Source organism: Hemicordylus capensis, chromosome 3, assembly GCF_027244095.1.
Source record: "Hemicordylus capensis ecotype Gifberg chromosome 3, rHemCap1.1.pri, whole genome shotgun sequence".
NCBI classification, from domain to species: Eukaryota; Metazoa; Chordata; class Lepidosauria; order Squamata; family Cordylidae; genus Hemicordylus; species Hemicordylus capensis.
The window spans coordinates 113,136,331-113,152,838 of record NC_069659.1 but is presented as its reverse complement, the minus strand read 5'-3'; the positions used below and the strand labels follow the sequence as shown (position 1 = coordinate 113,152,838).

Sequence of the window (16,508 nt, the reverse complement as noted above, 5' to 3'; positions counted from 1 at the left end):
CAAGGTAGTGCCTCACTGGGGTATTATTATTATTATTATTATTATTTTATATTTATATCCCACTCTTCTTCCAAGGAGCCCAGAGCGGAGTGCTACATACTTAAGTTTCTCTTTCACAACAACCCTTTGAACTAGATTAGGCTGAGAGAGAAGTGACTGGCCCTGAGTCACCCTGCTAGTTTCATGGCTGAATGGGGATTTGAACTTGGGTCTCCCCGGTCCTAGTCCAGCACTCTAACCACTATACCACGCCGGCTCTCATCACCCAGGACTCTTAAATACCCAGGACCCAAGTTGTTTAGGGCTTTATAGGTTGTAATCAAAACTTTGTATTTTGTCCAGAAACCTATTGGCAACCAGTGCAGATCTTTAAAAATAGGAGTGATACGGTCTCTCCGAGATGACCCAGAGACCAACCTGGCTGCCACATTCTGGACCAACTGCAGTTTCCGGACTATGTACAAAGGCAGCCCCACATAGAGCGCATTGCAGTAATCAAATCTGGAGGTGACCAGCTGACGTAATACTGTTCTGACGTCATTTGTCTCAAGAAACGGATGCAGCTGGTGTATCAATCGAAGCTGATAGAAGGCACCTCTGGCCACTGCCTCAACCTGGGATTCCAGGGAGAGTTTTGTGTCCAAAAGCACCCCCAGACTGCATACCTGTTCCTTCTGAGGAAGTGTGAACCCATCCAGAACTGGCAGATCAATATCATCTCCTGAGTTCTGACCCCGCACAATAAGTACCTCCGTCTTATCTGGATTCAACCTCTCATCCAGCCCATTACTGCCTCCAGGCAGGCATTTAGGGAGGTTATGCCTTCTCCTGATGATGTTGACATGGAGAAAAAGATTTGGGTGTCATCAGCATACTGATAACACCCTACACCAAATCTCCTGATGAGCTCTCCCAGCGGTTTCATGTAGAAATGACATCGGAGACAATATGGAGCCCTGAGGGACACCATAGAAAAGTTCAGATTTTGAATAACAACAGTCTCCAAGGGACACCATCTGGAATCTGCCCAAGAGATAAGAGTCGAACTACCACAAAGCAGTTTCTCCTACCCCCAACCCCTTTGACGCTCCAGAAGGATACTATGGTTGATATTATTGAAAGCAGCTGAGAGGTCCAAAAGGACCAACAGAGTCATACCTCCTCTGTCAGTTCCCAACTGGAGATCATCCATCATCCTGACCAAGGCAGTCTCCACCCCATAGCCCACCCAAAATCCGGTCTGAAATGGGTCTAGGTAATCAGTTTCATCTGAGACTGCCTGGAGTTTGGAGGCCACTACCCTCTCAATTACCTTGCCCAACCACTGAACGTTGGAGACAGGCCTATAGTTGCTTAACTCTGAGGAATCCAAGGCAGGCTTCTTCAGAAGTGGTCTAATTGCCTCCTTAAGACAAGGAGGCATCCTGCCCTCCCTCAGAGAAGCATTTATGATCTCTACTAGTCCTTCTACAACAACCTCCCTCCCAGATAGTATTAGCCATGTTGGGTAAGGGTTAAGAGAACAGGTGGTAGGCCACATCGCTCCAAGCAGCTTGTCTACATCCTTACGAGTAACAAACTGAAACTGATCCATCCTGACCACATAAGAGGAGTCGCTGGACACCTCCGGTTTAGACATTGCAGTAATTGTAGGGTCTAAATCCAAGTCGGCCCTAATACAAGAGATTTTATCCACAAAATATCATTAAATACGTCACAGCGGGTAATAGATGGTTCCAAATTCTGATTCAAGGGTGGAGGGGTACTTACTAGCTCTTTCACAACCCTGGACAACTTCACTGGGTGTGAACTTGCAGACAACACAGGCTGAAAAGAATAACTTCTTTTTTGCCCATATTGCCAGAGCATAAATCTTCAAATGTGCTCTATGTTGTAATCTGCCGGATTAGAATCGAAACTTCCTCAACTTGTGCTCCAGTTGTCTACCTTGCTGCTTCAGCCCTCGTAGTTCTTCTGTATACCAAGGGGACAATTTTGAAGTGGGTTGGAGAGAACGCTTAGAAGCGATCATGTCTATTGCCCTGGTGAGTTTGCTGTTCAGGGCATCCACCAGGGCATCTCCACCAGGGCATCAAAAGGATCACCAGCAGAGCCAACACTAAGTCCCTCCAAGGCTTCTTGGAACCCTATAGGATCCAATAACCTTCTCTTGTGGACCATTATAATAGGCCTCTCGCCCCTGGGAAGGTGGGGTGTGACTGTGATTCCAACATTAACCAGATAGTGGTCCATCCATAACAATGGGGGAATCACAGGAGTCCCCAACCATGGAACACCACCTGATCAGAGTGAAAGACTAGATCAAGCATGTGACTTGCAAAGTGCGTCAGTTCTGAGAACCTTTGGGATAGGCCCGTAGTTGTCATAGCTGCTATGACAACTCCTGAGTCACCCCAGACAAATTGGTCCCAAAGTGGACTGAAGTCACCTAGTACCACAAGCCTGGGGGACTCCAATGCCAAACCTGACACCAAGTCTATCAGCTCAGTTAGGGACTCCATCGGGCAGCTGGGCGATCAGTACACCAACAGAAGTCCCTGTCTTTCCCTGATCCCCAAACTTAGGGACACACATTCAATATGGTCAGACACTTCAACAAGGATCCTGGTCAGGGAGAGGTTATTCTTATAGACCACACAGCCACTCCACTTCCCCAGACCTGCTCCTCCACAGAGTACACTGGAGGAATAAACTGGGACCAGACTGTAGTAGTGTGCACGGATCGGTTCGGAGGCCATTCTACTGGCCTCCGAACTGGTCCGGACAAGGGGTGGTTTTGGTTCGGGAGGGTTAGGGTGGGGGGTTCCATTAAGGGTGGGGGGGGCTTTACTCACCCCTCCCGCGCTTTGATGCTTTGGCACCATAATTAGTTTAAAAAATGCGCCGCAGAATCGCTCGCCGCCCGCTCGCCGCTCCGGGGCTCCTTCTTGTCTTCAAAATCGGGCGGCAGGATACTTCCCTGCCGCCCCCGAAGCCCCCTCAAGCCATTTTAGCTCTTTAAATCTCGCCCCGGACCGAGTGCTATAGCGCTCGGCGGGGAGATGTCCGCCCGTCCGCCTGCTCCCTTCCCTGCCTTCTGCGAAGTGCAGGGAGCCTTCTGCGTGCGTGTGCGCAGAAGCAGGGAGCCTTCTGTGCACGCGCACGCAGAAGGCTCCCTGCACTTCGCAGAAGGCAGGGAAGGGGGCGGGCGGATGGACGGACATCTCCCCGCCGCCCGCCCGAGCGCTATAGCACTCGGTCCGGGGCGAGATTTAAAGAGCTAAAATGGCTTGAGGGGGCTTCGGGGGCGGCAGGGAAGTATCCTGCCGCCCGATTTTGAAGACAAGAAGGAGCCCCGGAGTGGCGAGTGGGCGGCGAGCAATTCTGCGGCGCATTTTTTAAACTAATTATGGCGCCAAAGCAGCAAAGCGCGGGAGGGGTGAGTAAAGCCCCCCCACCCTTAATGGAACCCCCCACCCCAGTGCTGAACCGCAGGTCCGCGGTCCGGTGCACACCCCTACCAGACTGGGCCACCAGCCTCCCCCTACCAAGTCTCCGTAATACATACCAGGTCTGCCCCTTCATCTAGAATCAAATAATGGATGGTTTCCAACTTATTCTGGATGGACCTGGTATTACAGAGGAGCAAAGTGAGAATCTGTGGAGTTTGGCACTGCTCCCCAAGGTCAATGAGCTGGCAGGACAGCTGGAAGGGGAAACAGCTTATAGATTTCTGACTTCCCTTCCCCTGTAATGACTCACTGACCTGCCAACTTTACTTCTATTCCCCACCACCACCAGAACAGTCACTCCACTGTCAGTGGATACATCCCCTGTCTCCCCATCCCCAGGAAAATCAAGGCACATCTGAAACACCTAGGACCTAAAGAACAATGGAAGCCAAACAATACCACCAGGCCTTCACCCTCATTGCCCCCCAAGGTGGCTTCCCCAAAGGGGCAAAACCATTTGGTGTCAATCCTTCAGTAGCAACCCCACTGGTGGTGAGCCTGCTACCACAGAGCAGCAACGCTTTTATAAGCCCAGAAAGATGGTTAGTCTGGGCAGCTGGTCATCAAGAACTGCTGACTCACTCCCTCTCACCCCAATCCCACACAGACTCACCCACAGGGCAGCAGCCACAGCCCCACACATTAGGAAGCACACAGGCTGACAACAGCTACACAGGCTCTCACCACTGGGCAGCAACTGTCTCTTGGAAGCAGCTGTTAAGGTGTCATTCTCCCTGCAATGCTACTGGCAACTAAGACACAGAGAACAGGGCAGCAGCCCTTTTATAATTCCAGAAAGATGGCTAATCTGGGCAGCTGGTCCTCAAGAATTGCTGACTCACTCCCTCTAGCCCTGATCCCACACAGACTCACCCATATTCTGTTTATAAGTCTGTGTGAGATATCTCTCTTTCTCTTTCTCTTTCTCTTTCCCCCTCCCCTGTGGGTTGTCTCGCAAGCCCCTGCACACAGGGACTGTCTGCTCTCATTAGCCCCCTTTGAAGGGTGTTGCTTGGAAATGCTGCAATTGCAAAGACTCCCTCTGAGAGCACAAGGGCTTGTGTTGGTGTAAGTGCTGAGAGAGATAGATTCACAAGGCTCTTGGCGTGGTGGCAGGGGTGTAGCTAGCCCGCCGGCAGCCTGTGTGCGGCCGCGGCGGGTGCCCCGATAGCCCCGCCCCCGTGTCTGATGTCAGATGCGGGGGGCGTGGTCTGGCTCCTGAACGGAGCCTTGAGGCTCTGTTCGGGAGAAGCAGCTTAACTGCTGAAGGGCCCACGCAGCCACTTCGGCAGTTAGACAAAGGCTGGTGCTGCGTTCGCAGCGCAGCCCAGGAGCTGCCCTTCCCTGCAGGGAAGAGCCGCTTCTGGGCTGCATTGTGAATGCAGCACCAGCCTTTGTCTAACTGCCGAAGGGGCTGCGTGGCTCCCGCTTGGGAGCTAACTACCACCCCTGCGTCTGACGTCAGACGCGGGTGGCGTGTCAGGGCCGTGAATGGCGGCTCCTGATTGGGCATGGCTCGGGTTCTTTGAACCCGTTCACCCAATCATAGCTACGCCCCTGCATGCTGGCATTCTCAGCTCCAGCGCTCTCCTGAAGCCCCAAGAATCCCCCCTCTGAGTGTGTGGAGAGGGCCATGTGCTTTTGATTTGGGACCTCAGTGCCTGTCATTTGGCGGCCAACAGAAGGAGCTTTTGCCACCTCCGTCGCTATCCCCACCTCGATTTTGAGAGTCTCAGTTCTGTTGAACTCAGCAGGCCTTACTCCTGAGTAAACTTGTCTCAGATTGGGCAGCATTTGCCCTTCTTACCTCCTCCTGGTCTTCCCCTGTCCAGCCCTGTGCTGCTTCTTTGCCTCTCCTTGTTTGCCTTCATTTGTAGGCTGGGAGGGAAGGGATCCTCCTTGTCCCTTCTCTCCCGGGGGCAGGCTGCCAGGCCATCAGACTTGCTCCAGTACCTGTTTCCTATGTCTTGCATAGCTGCAATCGCCCCTGCAATGGGAGAGCTCAGCCCAAGTGTACCTGTTCTGAGGTGTGCAGCTTTGCATGCCAGAGGCATGGGTGAGTGACAGAGCTGGAGCCTGGCCACTGGGGAGGAGTGAAAAGAAGGACCTTGTTGGAGTAGCCATCTCCTCAGCTGATCCCAGGCAGCTGCCCCCTGCAGACCTCAACTGTAGGCTGCCGCTGCTGCCTCCTCCTCCTCCTCTTCATCTTCTTCCACTGCAACAGCTGCCAAGACCCCTGCCGTCAGCACTGCGTCTCCCTCAGGGCATGACTTTCAAGAAAGAGCTGGTGGGAAGTTTCCCTCTCAGTGCCTCAACTTCTCTTTTGTATGCATGCATGTGCCATGGCTGCCGATTGGAAAAGCTCTGTGTGGGCGGGGCTACACACACACACACACACACACACACACACAGACTATGGGATTGAGACAGTCTTGGTCAGCCTGTTGGATGATCTACAATTAGGAATTGACAAGGGGAGTGTGACTCTTTTGGATCTCTTGACGGCTTTTGATGCCATCGACCACAGCATCCTTCTGGGATGCCTGAAGGGGTTGGGAGTGGGAGGCACAGCTTTGCAGTGGTTCCACGCCTACCTCTTGGATAGGTTCCAGATGGTGTTGCTTGGAGGCTGTTGCTCTTCAAAACAAGGGTTCAAAACAAGCCTGCAAGGCTCCATACTGTCTCCAATGCTTTTTAACATCTACATGAAACCGCTGGGAGAGATTATCAGGGAATTTGGTGCAGGTTGTTATCAGTATACTGAAGACACCCAAATCTATTTCTCAATGTCAACTTCATCAGGAAATGGCCTAACTTCCCTAAATGCCTGCCTAGAAGCAGTAATGGGCTGGATGAGGGAGAACAAACTGAGGCTGAATCAAAGCAAGACAGAGGTACTCGTGGGAGTTCAAGACTTAGGAAGTGGTTTAGAACTGCTGGTTCTGGATGGGGTTGTGTTCCTTTGGAAAGAGCAGTCTGGGAGTACTTCTGGACCCAAACCTCTCCTTGATTTCTCAGGTTGAAGCAGTGGCCAAGAGTGCTTTCTATCAGCTTAGGCTGATTCACTAGCTACGTCCAATTCTGGAGATAAATGACCTTTAAACAGTAGTGCATATGTAGGTAACATCCAGACTCTACTACTGCAATGCGCTATACATTGGGCTGCCTTTGTATGTAGTTTGGAAATTGCAGTTAGTAAGAATGCAGCCAGGTTGGTCTCTGGAATTGCCCAAAGAGATCATATTACACCCATTTAAAAAGAATTCCATCCCCCCTGCCCATAATTGTTCAAAACAGGTATCTACAAATTTGTTCTGCCACTCAGCAATATTCTATGAGATGACTTTTATATACCCAGGGGCCTTAGGAGCCAGTCAATTAGCAGCATTTGAAGCCATGGATAAAGACAAAACTTGGGGCGTTAAATTAAGTGAAGGCCCAGTTTGTAGATCGGTTGACTGAATTTTCCCAGGAGTAGACAGAGCTCCAATGGATTCACTACAGCTTCTTGAGTTCCTTGCTCCACAGTTCAAACTCAAAACCAAGTTGGTCATATAAGTGCATTCTAAGGAAAATAAATTAAAACCACAACACATGCCTCTTGCTTCACAGTTCTCATGCAGACTTTTTGGATCACAAACCAACTTGAGCATTTGTACAAAAAAAAGTTGTTTATTCAGAAGTAACAGTTGCACTTTCACTAGGTGTAAACTACTCAATGAGGCTATTCACACATGGATACAAAAGCGGGCTAAGGGAGCCCAGCCTGATTTTGCATAAGCATTTGAAACGTCAGGATCGGGCCAATCCCGGTGGCTCCACAGGACTGGTGGCTCCACAGCAGCAAATCCACCTATGTAGCCACCCAGTAAACTGAGGAATTAAGGAATTAACCCTTAACCTCATTTTTTTGCTCGTGTGTCAGCCGCGACTGGCACATGCGGGGAGGGGAGATTCCCATAATGCACTGCACACCCACGAGGTGCATTATTGGAGCTCCAGGGGTGTGTGGTGACATGTGGTGGCATGTCCCGGCACCCTGGCCCTTGGAGCTGCTGGGAGAGCCACTGCTCGTCTGGTCAGGTGATCTGCCCACCCAGGGAAGTGGAGACATCATCTGTGGGTAAGGTAGGTTTAACCTGCCTTCCGTGCAGCCTGCCTATGAGCCCTTCTCACTGCTTGTGAGAAGAGGCTCTATAGATAGAGATAACTATTTCTGGAAGTTTTACTACAGTATGGAAAAAAATCATTAAAAATCACAGAGTTCACTGATTTCATTGAAATAAAAATACGCAGTCTTGCCATCTTGGGCTACTTGTGCGCTCAGTTTCAGAACTCTAAGCCAAGCCATTTGGGAAATGTAAAGGGTTGGACAAAGGAGGGGGGAATATTGCTCTTTTTTATGAAGGCAAAGGGCGGAATCCTTCACATGGAGGTAGACTGATGGCCCAAGGGCGGGGCTTCAGTTCCAGAAGTTTTTGTAATTTTCTATCATGAAACAAGCTACTTATATGACTTTCTATTTAAAAAAAAAATCATTAAAAATCAGTGGATTGACCAATCCACTTCAAGATGAAATCAGGTCCTGCTAACCTGTCCTACATTTGTACCCAATTTAGAATTCCAGGCCAATTTTAGAACCCAATTTTAGAACTCCAGAATGGAAATATAAAACGGGGGTAAAATGAGGTGATCTTTACCCTTTTCTAGGAAGACAATGGGCAGATTCCTCCACATTGGGATGGAATGATGGTCCAAGGGTGGGCTTCAGTTCTAGATTTTTTTGTAGTTTTTGGCCATGAGACAAGCCACTTACAGGGCGCTTTTTTTTTTGGGAAGTCATTGACTTTTTTTGAATCATTAAAAATAAACAGATTGACCAATCCTCTTCAAAATCAATACACAAAGTCCTGATAACCTGTCCTACATCTGTGCCAAATTTCAGAACTTCTAGGCCAAGCCATTCTGGAAATACAAAAGGGGTCCTCTTTTCCCTTAGGAAACATTGGGCCCTTTAGGAAAGTGGGCAAATGGATATGGATCCCCAGGTCCATGCCTAATGGTGCCCCTGAGTAGGCTTATGGTCTTTTTGTAATATTAGATTTATTTACAAATATCAGCATGGACATGAGATGGCACTGGAATAGAAGAGCACTCCTTCAAGACAGCAACAGACCCAGAGAGAAAACCTGCTCTCTAAGGTCCTTTAGCTGTCTGCATAACTTCTAGGTCTGTACAGTCATGTCAGTCTGACAGACATGCCCTCTGTTGGGTGTTGTTGGAAGGAGTTCTGCAATGATAGCAAGGAGCCTCCAACTGGGGTGGAGCCACCATTGAGCGAACAGGTTCAAAGAACTTGGGCCGCCGCCCCTCAGGGCTCATGCCTCGCACCCTAGACATGCCCCTTGCATCTGACATCAGATGTGGGAGGCATGATTTAGCTCCTAAACAGGGCTGCATTGTCCTGTTTGGGAGCTAAATTGGCCAGTACTGCATTTGCAGCACGGTCGGAACAACTCTCCCTGCCTTTTAAAGGTTGCAGTGCTGGCCGATTTAATTCCCAAATGGGGCTGGATGGGCCCATTTAGAACCTAAACCATGCCCCCGAATCTGACATCAGACACTGGGGGTGTGGCTAAATGCTCCCTGCCACTGACATCAGATGCAGGGTTTGGGGATGGAGGGTGGTTGCAACCCGGGCCACCTCTGGCCTCCCTCTGTGCTGGCCTCCAATGGTTGGGATGACCAGAAGCCCCCTTGCTGTTTTGTAACTCCTTCAGAATTCCGGCACATCTGCTGCCCCTCACCCAGCTGCCCTGCCCAGTCCTCCTGCTCCTGCTCCTCCTCACTTTTTACAGGCTGGGAACAGGGGACAGGCTGCCTTGTCTTCCGCTTTGCTGCAGAAGGAGCACTCAACCAATTGCCTTGTTGGCTGAGGCTTGATTTTAAAGCTGTTTCCGCCCTTTTAGCTCTTCTTTTAGGTGCCTGATGGCCTTGGTAATCCCAGAAGCAGCTGAGCTACCTCAGGCACCTAGCAGACAGCTTTGCTTCTAGGACCTTCAGGGGTTCTACTCAGGAAATCTGTCGACTATCCCTGGAACATTTCAGCACATGGAAAAGTGGCGTTGGAGGCCACATAACCATATAATGGCATTTATACTTGCTGTTCCTCACTGCATGGGGAGACAAGAAACAGAAATACCTAACATGAACTACTTCTATTCCTGTTATCATAGTCAATGTAGAAATAATATTGGGGGCCTAATATTCATTCTGTCCAACCAGTCAGTTGTCAGTGTTCTGGATAATGTGGCATTATTTAGTGCATGGGAATGGTACATATAAAAATATACGTTGTTTACAAGCTAGATATTTATAATGTATAGGGGTTACACTGCAATTGTGTACAAGTTTTAATCATTCCTTATGAAATGTATTTGAGCTAAGGCTGCAACTTTTAGTTGATTAATCAGATTAATCAATTAAAACATTTTAAAAGAAGGTGGATGGATCTCTCCATTCCCTTTCCATCCAAATGCCACCCATTTCTATATGATTTCCATTCTGCTAAAAATCCATCCATTAATGCATATTTAAATACATATTTAAAGCTATTTTTCAAGTGTATTCATGTATTTTGTATCAAAACAGCTGGGACGATAATAGGTTGCAATGTCTGCATTTAAATATGTATTTCCCCACAAATGTGGAGAGCGCACAGAATCCATAGGAATCATATTTTATAAAATCTTATCTACTGGGAAGAAGGATAAACCCAGTACCATGCATTGCATTGTGAATTTCAGAGAGAATTTTGGTAACATTCCTAATTTAAATCAACTAAAAAGTTGCTCCTAATTAATAGTACAGCCAGTTGAAATTGTATAAAAAAGATTTTTAATACAAATACTTATAAAAGCTGGAGATGGTAGGTGCCAGTTTAAAAGCAGCATTTCCTGAAGAAAGAAGCATTCTAACAGAGAATGAGGAAAGCTTCTTCTAAGCTGATTCTTAATATCGCTATGTTATAGCCATATAGCATGTTATATTCACATTTGTACATCATCTAGAAAAGCAGATGCTTTTTTCTTTAGAATTTTTAGTCATGTGATTAACTGAGTAAGATAAATTAATGGAGTGACAGCCTTCATCTGAACCACTTCAAAACCAGTGGTACTGAATTATCATACTTTTTAAAAAATTAAGTGTCCAAACTGAAACCAAACTGGAGAGTTAAAGGATGCTATGGATCTAAATGGAAAAGAACCCACATTTTTAATGGGTTGACTCTGAAATGTGATAAAATTGTCCTCAATGTCTGGCACAGATAGATTACTGGACAAGAAAGGTTATTGGTTTACCAAGTGATTATTCACACTTGATAATGGTTGTATTCAGTCATCGTTTCAAAGGCCAGCCTGTCTGTTTGGAATAGCAGGGAATACAGGTGGCCTTTATTATTTATTTTATTTTTATTTATTTAAAATATTTCTATATCACCCAAAACTTGCGCCTCTGGGTGGTTTACAATTAAATCATTTAGAACATTAAATCAATTAACAATTAAAATTATTTAAAACATTGAAAACATTAAAAACCCAGTATTAAAATTTTAAAGCTATAAATCTAATTAAAAGCCTGGGTGAATAAATGTGTCTTCAGTGCCTTTTAAAAAGTTGCCAGAGATTATCCATGGGGGTTCTGTTCTCGGCTGGTGGAAAATGAAACTGTGGACAATGAAAACTTGAGGCAATGGGAATTGGGGGCTTAGGTTCCTGGAGACTAAAACAAAGTCTAAAAATGGAATAAATAAGAGAAATAAAGTACTGTATCATGCTCTGTGGGTCGCCATCTGTTCAGCAAAGCAATGTTCAGCAAACCCTCCAATTTTGGTGATTTTCCATTAAAAAAACCACAGGAACCTTTTTCTCTTATAAAAGAGCCACAAAATGGTGGCTGGAAATGACCTTGGAGGAAATTTCCAGCCACCTATGGACTGTGGATAGCTAAATGTTAACCCCTTTTAAACCCATGGATAATGAGGCCAGGTGCACATGACCCAAATGCAGATACGCGGAACTGTGGGAATTGGGACTGTGGGTAATGAGGGCCACCTGTATAGTGTATTGGGCCTTGCCATACCTTTCCTTTACTTGTACCCCTCTTCTTTAAAAAAAAAAAGAAGTTTATTCTTTTAATGATAATTACACCTTTAAAAATAAGATGATTGTCAGATCTGTACAGTTGCAACTAAAAAAGCATAAAATCTAGAGACACTGGTCAGCTTTGCATCCCATGGAAAAAGAAGCCTAGTTTACAGGTGAGCCTTCCAGTACAACCCTACAGCAGAGAACCTGTTTCTTCACACATGGTGTTGCTGCTGTTTCTTTTTAGTAGTTGCCTTGCTAGTCAAGTCCTTTGCTTTCTCATTAGCAGCCAAAGCAGTCTCCTTGGCTTTCTCAGTTTCCTCCTTTGCAGGTTCCACCAAGGTTTTAGATGGTGCTTCACCTTACATTTTGGTGAGCACGTACTCAAACCCTTTGGTGCTCTTGGTCACATTGCTCTTGAACCTGGCCAGGCCAAACCCCTGGACAGCACATGAGACACCAAACAGACTGGAGGAGACTCAAGATTCCTGTTTGATTACTGTCCAGCTGCTGTTCCAGGTGAATGTGGTCATGGTTTGGTTCTGTGGGTCCACAATGGAATCTTCTAGGATGTAGACAGAGTGGGCAACATTGGCTGGAAAGAAGCATTCTACCCAGCATGGCATCCTGTTGGTCTTGGTTAGGAGCCACCTAGAAAGCAGCTTCTGGTCTTCTGTTACCTCCTGATGTAAGATAACTCATGTCAGTACGTGTTTGCTGTAGGGGTTCAGGTAGTGCTGCCAGAAGGTGGTGAAGGGGCCTTGAAGGTGGTGAAGGGGCCTTGATCCCAGGGCCCCTTGAGCATGCTTAGGGTCAGGAAGTACCATGGTCACTGGTCCTGCTGGGGACTGAGAGGATGGAAAGCGGTGCAGGGAGGGAGAGTGGTTTGGCTGGAGCTGGCCTTGGTACCACAGTCTCACTTCGCCTGCCATGCATCGGGCACCCTGTGGATGGCAGTGGCGCCAAGAGCAGGAGATGCCCAGCAGCCACAATGTGGGGACAGGGGACAGGCAACTACTTGGACCCCTCCTGAGATGGTTTGCGTTATCTGGCTCTTTCTATGGAAATATCTTTGCTTGTTGACACTCCCTGCTATGCAGGCAGACACACAGCTTCAACTGTAACACTATTATGTGATATAATCTCATTCCTGGATTCCATCTGACTTGAGTAGCTAAGGGATGTCCCCTGTTCTGCTAGCCAGTTGATACCTTCACAATAAACCTGTTTAGAGAGGAAGGAGCATTTTATTTTTTTGGTTCTGTAATGAAGGTCAAAAAAGTGCTCCTCGGTCCCACCATGTTCAATATATGGATTAATAAGTTCAGAAGGCATTTGCTGAGCCATCTAGCCAAACCTCTTTCACTGAGCCATAGGGTGTGTACAGTCTTTTTGGAAGAAATAAAAAGTGAACTTGAATTGGGCCCATTCAGTTTGGGTTTCACTCAAAAGATGCATGTATGGGTATGACTGGGGTTTGTTTTCAGAATAATGTTAATCATCCATTCATTTCCATGTTTTACAATGTAAAAGGGGAAAAATTCTCCACTTTAAATGGTTCTTCCCACCACCTGCAGCTGCCTATTTCATTTTGTGGCAACACTTGTTTTTACATACCTTGTACTGGGATGACCCTGCAACCCCATGGCAGTTATGGTATTCAAGATAGCACCTGCCAGAAGCATGCATTGCAGCTCTTGCTGTCACCGACACAGGTGGCATTTCAAAACACATTGAAGTAAGTTATTTTAAATGTTATTTTAATGAAAAAGGATGAAGGGATTAAAAAACAACTGGGAAAAGGAGTAAATAGGCGGAAATGAACACCAAGAGGGTCCAAAACAAATGGGGCACCAAAGGAAACATGTTTTTGTGCTCACCCCTACTGAGCATGCTTGTCTACATTTAGTCTCTTTCAAAAACTTCTCATTTCTCTCAATCAATATCTTCAATTTTCTATGCTTTTATATATATTTCTACTCTCAGGTACATAAAATGATAATGTTAGCATATACTCAGTTTCAATAATTATTTTGTTGCTCTGGGATAAGACTGAATCTTTCCTTTCTACTAAAGATTTTCCTTGTTTGTACTAAAGGAGGTTAAGCCTGAACACACAGCTAAGAAGAAATGCTGGATCAGTATAATTAATTTCAGGAAAATTAATGTTGCTATCACATTTCACCTGGTTGTTATTTCACCTGGTTGTTACAGGTGAAACTCGGAAAATTAGAATATCGTGCAAAAGTCCATTAATTTCAGTAATGCAAATTAAAAGGTGAAACTGATATATGAGACAGATGCATTACATGCAAAGCGAGATAAGTCAAGCCTTAATTTGTTATAATTGTGATGATCATGGCGTATAGCTCATGAAAACCCCAAATCCACAATCTCAGAAAATTAGAATATTACATGGAACCAAGAAGACAAGGATTGAAGAATAGAACAATATTGGACCTCTGAAAAGTATAAGCATGCATATGTATTCAGTACTTGGTTTGGGCCCCTTTTGCAGCAATTACTGCCTCAATGCGGCGTGGCATGGATGCTATCAGCCTGTGGCACTGATGAGGTATTATGGAAGACCAGGATGCTTCATTAGCGGCCTTCAGCAATTCTGCATTGTTTGGTCTCATGTCTCTCATCCTTCTCTTGGCAATGCCCCATAGATTCTCTATGGGGTCAGGTCAGGCGAGTTTGCTGGCCAATCAAGCACAGTACACTGTATACTTTTCAGAGGTCCGATATTGTTCTATTCTTCAATCCTTGTCTTCTTGGTTCCATGTAATATTCTAATTTTCTGAGATTGTGGATTTGGGGTTTTCATGAGCTGTACGCCATGCTCATCACAATTATAACAAATTAAGGCTTGACTTATCTCGCTTTGCATGTAATGCATCTGTCTCATATATCAGTTTCACCTTTTAATTTGCATTACTGAAATTAATGGACTTTTGCACGATATTCTAATTTTCCGAGTTTCACCTGTATTTCTCTGTGGAGATGAATACAAAATTAAAGCATTTCTTTTCAAGTGACCAGCTAGTTTTCTTAAGATAACCAAGAGCAACCAACATAAATAGATCTCATTATATTGAGGTGGAAAGACATAACAAATCTGAAATTACTTTCTCTCTAAAATCTATGAAGGGAGAAAATACTGCTGCCTGTTAAAAGCTACTGCATAACTTATTACAGCATATTAATATCTAGCTATTAAGTGTGGTGATAACCGCATTGCAAGAGCAGATTGGCTTGCTCTAAAGGTTCACATTTCCTCTTTATGCTGACTGTGCCACTTGCTAAGTGAGTTTAGCAAGCCCATTCCCCTGGGAAACGAGTCATTTTAGATTAACCAAGATGTGCTATGGATTCCACAGGAAGGTATTAAGGGATTCTTGACTTTTTACCTTCACCTTCATAGATCTTTAGAGATATGCAGCATTCACAAAATGAGAAATGTTGTGTAAACCTAATGATAAGCATTCACATCACACTTCTTTGAGTGCACAGAGCACATCACATTAATTATCTTGATGAAAGCCTCACAATAACCCTGTTAGATAAGTATATATTACTATCTCCATGTTGCAGCTGGGGGATAGCTGTGTGTTGAGCTGTGGCTGCAAGGGGAGGGGCTTGCTTAATGCCACCCAGGGTGGCTTCACATAATTGCTGGCAAGTCTGCTGCCCAGAAAAAAATGTCAGGAAACTGTTTGGAACTGGAAGTGCGCACTCCTGGCAGGTCCAATTCCCAAGCCACCCACTTGACATTCTACCAACTTTCTCTGCCCAACCTCAAGTCCTGATTCTAAGTTGGAGAATGTTGGGTGAAATGTTGGGCAGTAGAATGTTGGATGGGTTTCTCAGGATCTAGACTTGGACAGGTTTACGTGACATACCCACCTGGAACATGCACTCCCAATTCCCAACATTTTCTTGGGCAGTGGACTTCTCAGCAGCAGTTGTGTGAAGCCACCCCTAGTGAGTTCATAGCTGGGGTGAGATTCAAATGGAGGAAGTCCTGATTTGTAGCCCAATCTTTTAGCCAAGACACTGTATCACTTCTCTTTTCTGTAACACTAAGGACTCTTTTACTTTTATTTTCTGTTCACCACCATCAGAATTCTTTATCTTCAAGCATTTGCAATTTTCTAAAATGACCAGGGACAACCTCTGGTTTGGAGGGCCTCCTTTTGGCAAGCTGCCCTCCTCTGGTGGGCCCCTGTCACTGGGTGGTCTGTTTCACTGTCCTCACACCTTGTAGTGGCTCTGGGTTATGGTGTACAGTGACAGAAGGAATGCTGGCTAGGACAATGACAGGGACCTGTCTTTGCCAGTAGGTCCCTGTCATGATTGTTTCCCCCCAAGTCAGGTAGCATTACTGTTGGTTGTTGGCTGGGTCAAATCCTTTCCAAAGGCCTTAGGACAAGCATCAGTGATGGGTCCTCACACAGTACTGGGCCCTTGGCATTCTCTCAAGTGCTAATGATGGCCCTGAACTACCCACTAAGAATCACATTTGGCCATGTAGCTGAACCAATATTCAACTTGTAGCATGTGTTTTTGCCCAGCACAATTGTTAGAGTATAGCGAGTCAATGGCAAGACAACTAGTTAAACAAAGGTTCAGGGACATAAACTTTCAGGAGGAAAGGGCCTTTATAAATAGACCTCCACAACTGCTAAGCGCTAAGAAAGATTGGGCCATAGCCTCTTATTTTTACACAATCTATTCACCAAAACTTCGCTGGGCATTTACAAGAGCTTGCCTGAATGCCCTACCCTCAGCGATGTTATCAGGGAAATTAGAGAGAAAACCATGTGATGAGAGACTATGCCCTTGC

At 46.1% G+C, this 16,508-nt stretch overlaps 1 pseudogene; it reads right to left on the bottom strand.

Moving 5' to 3' along the window:
* Positions 1-11,874: 11,874 nt before the first annotated feature.
* On the bottom strand, positions 11,875-12,485 carry LOC128350505 (PRELI domain-containing protein 1, mitochondrial-like; annotated as a pseudogene).
* Between the last annotated feature and the right edge of the window lie 4,023 nt (positions 12,486-16,508).